The sequence below is a fragment of the Triticum aestivum genome, chromosome 3A (genome assembly GCF_018294505.1).
Source record: "Triticum aestivum cultivar Chinese Spring chromosome 3A, IWGSC CS RefSeq v2.1, whole genome shotgun sequence".
Classification (NCBI taxonomy): Eukaryota; Viridiplantae; Streptophyta; class Magnoliopsida; order Poales; family Poaceae; genus Triticum; species Triticum aestivum.
Window position 1 is genome coordinate 80,915,118 of NC_057800.1, and position 8,149 is coordinate 80,923,266.

General features: G+C 46.5%; 1 long non-coding RNA gene across 1 annotated transcript; it reads right to left on the minus strand.

Annotated features, from left to right (window-relative positions):
- Window positions 1–421: 421 nt before the first annotated feature.
- Window positions 422–3,122, minus strand: LOC123057988 (uncharacterized). Its single transcript, XR_006427022.1, has 3 exons — window positions 2,166–3,122; window positions 1,308–2,046; window positions 422–721 (listed from the first exon to the last, which is right to left on the minus strand). It is a non-coding gene; the product is annotated as an uncharacterized lncRNA (long non-coding RNA).
- Between the last annotated feature and the right edge of the window lie 5,027 nt (window positions 3,123–8,149).

An 8,149-nucleotide genomic window follows, 5' to 3' on the forward strand; every position in this document is an offset into this window, starting at 1 on the left:
AGCATAACAAAATCCATGGGGACATGTTCTGGTGGGCCTCTTGTCCCTTTTAGGAAATTCAAGCAAATTTGTCTTATAACATAGTAAACAATGAGGGTGAAATTGAGAGACTACCTCGCATCTCTGCAGTTTTGTATAGTAAGATTGCACTTAGTTTTGCTCACACTACTTTTCCTTGAAGATTTGTATTGGGAGGTGGCATTGTCCATGCCGTTAATGTCTAGGAATGAAAATATAGAATCTAGGGAATTCCATATGAGAAATCTTATCCCCTAGCATTGACAAACAATATTCTGAACGAAAAGGAAAATAAGTTCAGAAATACATATCCTAGCCTGCAGTGAGGTATTAGTACTCCCTCCATACGATGTGTTGGAGATACAAAACATGTGTAGAATTACATAGATGTAAGAGGTGTGATTAAAATATGCATGTTATGCGTACATTTTATTTTGGAATGATACGGAATGGTCTGTAGTATGTCACGACGCAGGTACTTTTCATTAACTCTGGTGGTTAAGCTAAGTGTCTTCCTGAAAATAGTTCAAGTGTTGCAATGGTAAACATTAGATGGATTCAAGAGTAAATAATACTGTCCATATGCCAGACGTATGTGGGCGCATGATAAAAGGTCAACGAAGGTTTCAGTCATCATTGTTATGTGAGGTCATACTGATTTGGGGATGACAGAAAATAATGCATAGACTACATACACTGATACCTGCAAGCATAGACGAATAAACCATGTTATTGCCAGAACATCATATCGTAGCATAGGGATAATAAACGTAATTCTAGACCTCTATTTCAGTGTTATATAATCATTCAGTTATCTGTAATTAATTTTATGTTATTTTCCTTCGATATGGTATATTCTGATGGGACTTATGATGTGGATTTTATTCCTGTTAGACTTCGTTGCAGCTCTCAACCCTTTTCTCTTCATACGAAATCAACATTTAATATCCTGTTTATACAACTGGGACAATCACGCAAGTCCTCACTTTCTTCTTCATAGACGCTAATTTGCATAAATCACTTGGATGGGATTGATAATGTATTAGAAGCTGAATCATTGCTATATCAATTTTAAACATGTACTTATAATTTCAAATTAAGAAAATGGCATGTACTCTTAACTTGTTTCACTTTTATGCCATTTATTTATACTTAAGCCGTCCACTTGTCATGTCTTGTCTCAGCGGCAGGCCAGTGAATGTGTGGTAATGACAATATACCCAAAGGGATGATACATGGACAATGCATTTGGAAATTAAATAAATGGATGATTAGTTTTAGCAGCAAACCTGAAAGTGACTGAAGTTTGCACTGATAAAGATTAGTCAGGTTCCAGATTAGAGAAAATCTTCGTCAGTCATTCGAATGTGAAGGAGCAAAGAAAGTTGTCGGTTGTCAGTGTTGTGTGTGGTCGTATTGATCTGGGTAAATACAAAAGAGTGCCTACAATCCACTGGGTAACTGCAAGCATAAACAAACAATCATGTTATTTTTAGCACAACCAGATCATAATATAGAAACATAGGCTGGATTATCTCATCATACAGTGATAGATTTAATCCTAGCAGAAGAATTAAAATGAAGCAGGAAACAACAATGCCTACCTCTATGATGTATAGGATTGCTAGTGATCAGAAGGTTTCAGAGAAATCAAAAGTGGCAGGTAGATAGACCGTCCTAGTGAACAACACTAAGGGAAGGGGAAGGAATTAACATTGATGCATGATCGAGTGCTTACCTCCACTTGCTAGATAAGGTAAAAGTTGTTGGATTGCTGTGGCATGCAGCCTGCTGATAAATCAAGAGATGCAGGTGTATTGGGTTATCCAAAAGAACTCAATAAATGGGATGGATCTAGATGCTGAATAAATAGAATATAAGAACAGAAGAGATACTGGAATATCAACGAACCAATCTTGATTATACATGAAGACATTTTATTGCGTGATGCTTCATTTTCACGAAATAATCAAAAGGGAAAAAACAAACTCAGCTGGACCGTGTGTAGCAGAATGACCGTAGCATAACCTGGAACAAAGATGGTAAGTGAAAGTTTAATTGGGGTGGAACAAAATTTAGACTGCCACGATAACAAATTCTATCGAGGTGCAATAAAAGAGGCATTACTGATACATATATAACACAACCTGCTTGCAATTTTTCCAACCCCTTGGTACGAATGATGGCATTAGACATCAATAATATTGCTGAAAATGCATGAGAAGTTCAGAGACATATATTAGCAATCAAACACTTGTGGAAGACAAAAGAAAAAAGTGAATCACAATTACATTGCATAATCTAAAATGATATATGTTGCCTTATGTCCAAGTGAAAGAGCATCTTCATTGTTGAGAAGGCATGAGAAATTGAGAGACATCTATTAGCAATCAAACACTTGTGTGAGACAAATGGGAAAACTAAATTAAAATCTCATGTATTGTCTAAAATGATATCTGCTACCTTATGTCCAAGTGAAATAAAATCTCCATGAAGTCCATGTGGAAGCACATCGAGCTGATCGCCTGGCCTTGGGAGTGTCGGACCCGTGTGGAGCGGATGAACAGATGTTGCAGACTGCAGAGTATGAACTGGGAAGTGACTGGAAAGGTAGAAGTGGAATCACCGACTACACAGAAGTATGGTATTCAAATGTAAGTGCGGAAATGTTCACTTGATAAGCTGATGTGTTAGCCCCAAAGGTGGAGTCCTTCTGGAAGTCCTGTTTGGCGATTGAGTAGAAATCCCCACCTCTCCTCCCGCCGTCGGCGGCCGCCGGCCCGTTCTGTGTTCCCACGATCAGAGACACATTGGAGGGAGGCGAGGCAGACAGGCGGGCGTGCGGAAGGCGGTCCGGAGCAGAGCAACGGCGTGTCCCTCGAAGATGTGGGTGTCGGCAACGGAACCGCGTCCTACCCCTACCCGCACCCAGAGATGCATTGGAACAGAGGCAAACCAGCGATGGTGTGGGAGGATGCTAGCATGGACAGGTTTGTAGACGCGAAGGCGGTGGCCATGCAGTTTAATCTAGCTTTTCTTCCTGTAACGGAGGGCAAGATAACAAGGGGCGATGAATGCGTCGGGAGAGATTCGGTCGCGGCAGCGGCGATAGGAGTCACGCGGAGAAGATGAGCGACCCAGTGTGCCAGTTGACACCCATGGGCCATACAGCCCACGTGCGAAATATTGACTCGGGCAGAAGCCCACGTACCTGGCTTGGGAAGCCCACATGCACTCAACAGGTGGCTACGTGTACATTGTGTTCGCAGTTGATCCAATGGCTAAAAATAATAGGGGTGACGTGGCTGCGCGAGAAGTCAGGAAAATCAGGTAGTGGGGGGCTCCTATTTAGATATAGAAGATTTCAACTGAAATAATGTAGCCCCCAAGTGTCGGGTCGTAAGCCTGTAGCAACTCGGGACTATTCCTTCAATTATAGAATAAATCATATCTATTGATAAGATGATAGCCATTTGCGCTAAAGCAACTTTGAAACCTTAATCATAATACTGGTTATTAATAACCATAATAAAAATCCAGCCATGTTGGCTATTTGAATGATATATACCCAATGATTTATAAGCGCATAATTCCAATGGCGCAATTCAAATATATACTGGCGACTTATAGTCCAAAGCCAATCCGGGTCAATAAACATCGGATTATAAGTGATTATGTACTGACAACTTGTAGTTGAAAGCCGAGCCGGGTTAACGAACACCGGGTTAATTTGATAACTGATAGTCATCCCGGGTCAATGGACACCGTTTCAACATAAAATTTATCAAAAAAGAAAAATCTTGACAAAGGCAAATAAAACCGTGTAGTCGAGGCTTTTCAAGGGCTGCCAGGCCTAAATTCAAGGCTTTTCATGGGCTGCCAGGCCGCTGAGTTAAACCATTTGACAAAGCCTTTTAAGATGGCCCTCCAACTAACCAATCGTCGTTTTAACTTTGACAAGTTCAGGGTCTCAATGAGAGTAACTGTCAAACGTTCGGCGGGTCATGCCAGGATTACGTGGATAGGAGTGGCTTACTTGATGAAGGCAGGTTAACCCGGGGTTTTAGGTGAATACACCAGGCTTCCAAGTCGTGGGACGATACCCAATTACAAGGGTCCTTTCAAACTCTTTGTTGCGTTGCACAAAGAGCCTCCAAGCAACTTTGTGAGCTGTGCTCAATGGGTGCCTATGTTTGAGTTGTGCTTGAGCAACAATACTCTCTTTGGCCCCTTGGGTGTGAAGCTCCCAAGCTTTGTTGTGGCGTGATAGCCGGATTAATGGACAGAACTCCGCTTTGTAAGCTGAAGCCCCCATGTAAAAAATAATATAATAAGCCAATAAGGCGGGATACCCATGTTTGAACCGCGCGTCAGAGCAGCAGGTCCTCTTTGGCAACCTTTAACTTTTTGCAAGAGATAAATTCTTCTTGAACTGGTATTTTGACCCGGCTATCGAGAGCTTCAAAGCTTGGTGGGAGATAACTTTCTTTTAAACCAGATATTAAACCGGAATCCTTCTTTTTAAGCCGGAAATTTTCTGACGGCCTTTAAATTTGCACCAATATGGCGGTTTTAAGGTCCTGCATTTAGATAACCTTGCAAGGCGGAGTGATTGCTCTTTTTAAAGAAAACAATATAAAAAAGATATTGGATGGATTTCACCTGATATGTCAGGCTAGTAAATTATCCACCGCAGAGCTGATCATCACCACGGTGAAGGTATGTATCCATCGAGCATCATGACACGGACAGGTGCTAGTACAAAAGAATATTGGTATGTGCTCCGTATCCGTGGTATAACATTACTTTCGTCACAAATAACTATCCTGCATAAACATTGCAAGACAGAATAACTGTACGAAACATATTATTGTACACAGATGAAATAGATAGGACAGGATCACCTGATATATTTTTCGAAGGTAGTAACTATTGACCGAGTGAAAGCCTTCACGTCCAATCAACTAACCACTTATCCATCAAATTTTGAAATGGGTCGTTCCCATCAATCAGTAGCACACTTAGCTCAGACCGTGAATCCTTTAGCTTGTTTCTTTGTGTGAGAGCTTGCTCCCTCTCACTTTTGACATGATTTGCTTTTTGATGTGGCACGCATACACACACAACTTATTATTGGCATCCCCACCTCCAACCTTGTATTTTAATCACCAGGCCTCCTGCCACTTGAACCCGTTATCTCCACAGAATAACACCATAGCTCAACACAGATCGGTGGGGCAATAATCAGAAGACGGCTCACATTGGCCGAGCCCGTAGTAGAAAAGGTGAACCGGCGGAAGTCAGAACTGTTCACTGGAGACTCGCGGCTGCTCAAGACGGTTCAGGAAGCAGAGACGGGCCGGCGTCCAACGTAGTGACCCAGGGCATCATGAGGAAAAACGGCGATGGCGGTTCAAAGCCGCGGTAATGCATGACGGAGCCAGTGCAGGGGTCGCCGGCGGGTTGATGCGGGTGGTGACTCACAATGAGGCTGTGAAGGCAACGGCGTAGCCGGGTCGAGGCAGCAGGGCACCAGGCGGAATGACGCGCGGACATGGCCGGTTCAACGTAGGAAGCGGCTGTAGCTCAAGACGGTTAGCGGACATGGCGATTTGAAGATGGTAGCTCGGGGGTGCCGGCTCAAAGCAATGAGGCTGTGTCGAATTGATCTGGCGCCGGTTCAACACCAGGACTGCGTCTCCACGCACACGGAGGCGACTCAATCGAGAGCAATAACAGGTTGCTGCTGCAGCGAAGGCAGCAGTTGTGGCTCGGACGGCCAGGGAGTCGACGGTTCGTCGGCGGCGACCCAACCACGGCAGGGACGGTGACAACCCGTGCGACGGCAGTGGGTTATGGCAGCGGAAAGGTATGGCGGCTTAATGCACCAAAGTGGACACGGCAGCGCCGGTTCTGCAGCGGCAATAACCCGGCGCCGGTCTTCAGCAGCAGAAGAGGCCGAGGAAGGCCCGACGCGTCTAAAGAAGTGGCGAATTATGGCAGACGGCTCAGAGGAGGCTTCCATAATCTCCCGGCGCTCCACCATGGAGAAGACACCCATCTCCTGCACCTCCGTCCTGGCGGTTTGAAGCTGAGCGCGAGGCCGGGAAGCTGAGCACGCGAAGCCGGGGCGGTCTCAGAGGCACTCTTCCACGACCTGCGACAACCCAGAGGAGGTGATTTGGCCAGGCTGAAGTACGGTTTAGGTTGGGCTAGTCTGTTGAGGCCGAGGGCGGCTCGAAGCGAAGTCGCGGAGTAGAGGGTGACTCGGAGCACCGGGCCGGCTCCCTGGTGAATTGGTGGCATCAGCAGTAGCGAAAAGCAGGGCCGGTCTTGAGGGGAGCCATGGCAGCGGCTGCATGTACTCAAGGCTGGGACAGCGGAGGTAAACCGGCGAGACAGGCCAATAGGCTTAGGCAAGCGATGACAGTAGAGGCGGGGGCGGTTTTGACGAGGGCAGCTCGAAGCAGCCGGCCGGCGAGGCGCGACTGAACCAACGGCGGATCGTAGAGGCGCGGCTGCGGGTCGGCGATGGCGAATCATAGGAGTTCGAGCCAGTAGCCTCCGCCGGACGTTTGAACATCAGTGATTGTATCAAGCCGGCCGGTTCACAGCAACTTTGAACATCAGTGGTTTAAGATGATTTATTTTGACCAACATGGAAATAGCAGCAGCCGGCCGGCAACGACGGCTCAGGCGACGCGAGGGCGTGAGCAGCAGAGGCCTACGGTCAAGTCTGTTTCCAGGCCGCATGTTTTTTCCGAATCCACATCCGCCTCAACCTCCAAGTCGTGACCCTCCCCTTTTCAATAGTAATTTTCCCTTGATGACTGGGGTCCTGGTATTTGCATCTCACATGATAGAATCCGTTATCTCCACGTGAGAGAGGTACTTCCCAGGCTTGGGCAAAGTAATACTCCCTCCGTTCCAAAATATAGCGCGTCTTCGATTTCCGTGCTTCAACTTTGACCATTAATTTAATCAACAAGACCGACTGCGGCGGGCGAAAAAATTATACCAATGAATTCGTATTCAAAAAAAGTTTTTAATTATATAATTTTTGATCCCGCCGCAGTCGGTCTCGTGGGTTAAATTTATGGTCAAAGTTGAACCTCGAAAAGCGTGGGCGCGCTATATTTTGGAACGGAGGGAGTAGTAGTTAGTAGCTTTGTCTTTTTCTAGTAGCACTTCTTTTTATCCAAACACTAAGCACGACCATTGCCTGCACGTGGGAAGTACTACTTCATGCTAGTCCCCTTTTATTTAATGTAGCACTGACTCCCGTGCTCCTCCAGTATACTCCTACTAGTACTAGATTGATTTTGTTTCTGTTTTGACACGCCCATGTGAAGCGGCAACCTGACAGCCGGTATGCATGAGCGCATGCCACGGGAGTTGCACACATCTATAATCTATAATACCTAAATAGTTCATCCTCATTATTCTATTTCTCTTGACATGCAAGCTATCCACATCATCATCAATGCCACATCAGCATTTAGTTAGAGGATTACATATGGGACCAACCACACTAGAAAACAGCCATGTTAGCTTCAGTCAATGCGGGTAGGACCTGCGAGAGAGGCTGCCCACGCACATCTATTTCCGTCTGTGGCGATTCCCATCGCATCCTTCCCAACAGAGCGCCTCATCAGTTCCCCACGGCAGCGGATTCCCCTTCCTCTTCGTCTTCTCCAATCTCCATCAAATCCCACTACACAGTTACTCTGTCGATTCAGTTGCTCTTACAATCTGGTAGTATTTCTCTCCGGAGCGCTTGCGATTTCTTAATGTAAGCGATGGCGAGGGCGTGCCCCCTTGCAGCGAGATCCACAGGCGGTCGTCCCAGCCCTGCCTCCGACTTCCCCGACGTAGGTGCCCCCGCCCTGGAAGAAGAGGGCCTCGCGGCGGATGCCACTGCGCCGACATCGACCCCAACCACTCTCGGCGTTTACCTTGCCGTCGTGTGTCGGGTGCCTCGACAGAAGGCCAGGAATGCTCCCCGTGGTGCGGCCAACCCTTCTCGGTGCCGCTCAACTTCCCCACCACGCATCCGCTGGGCTCTCGCCTGGATGGACGCTCTTCCCGGCAACTCAACCATGGAGTGTACGTCGCGCCGGGGAGGTCTCCA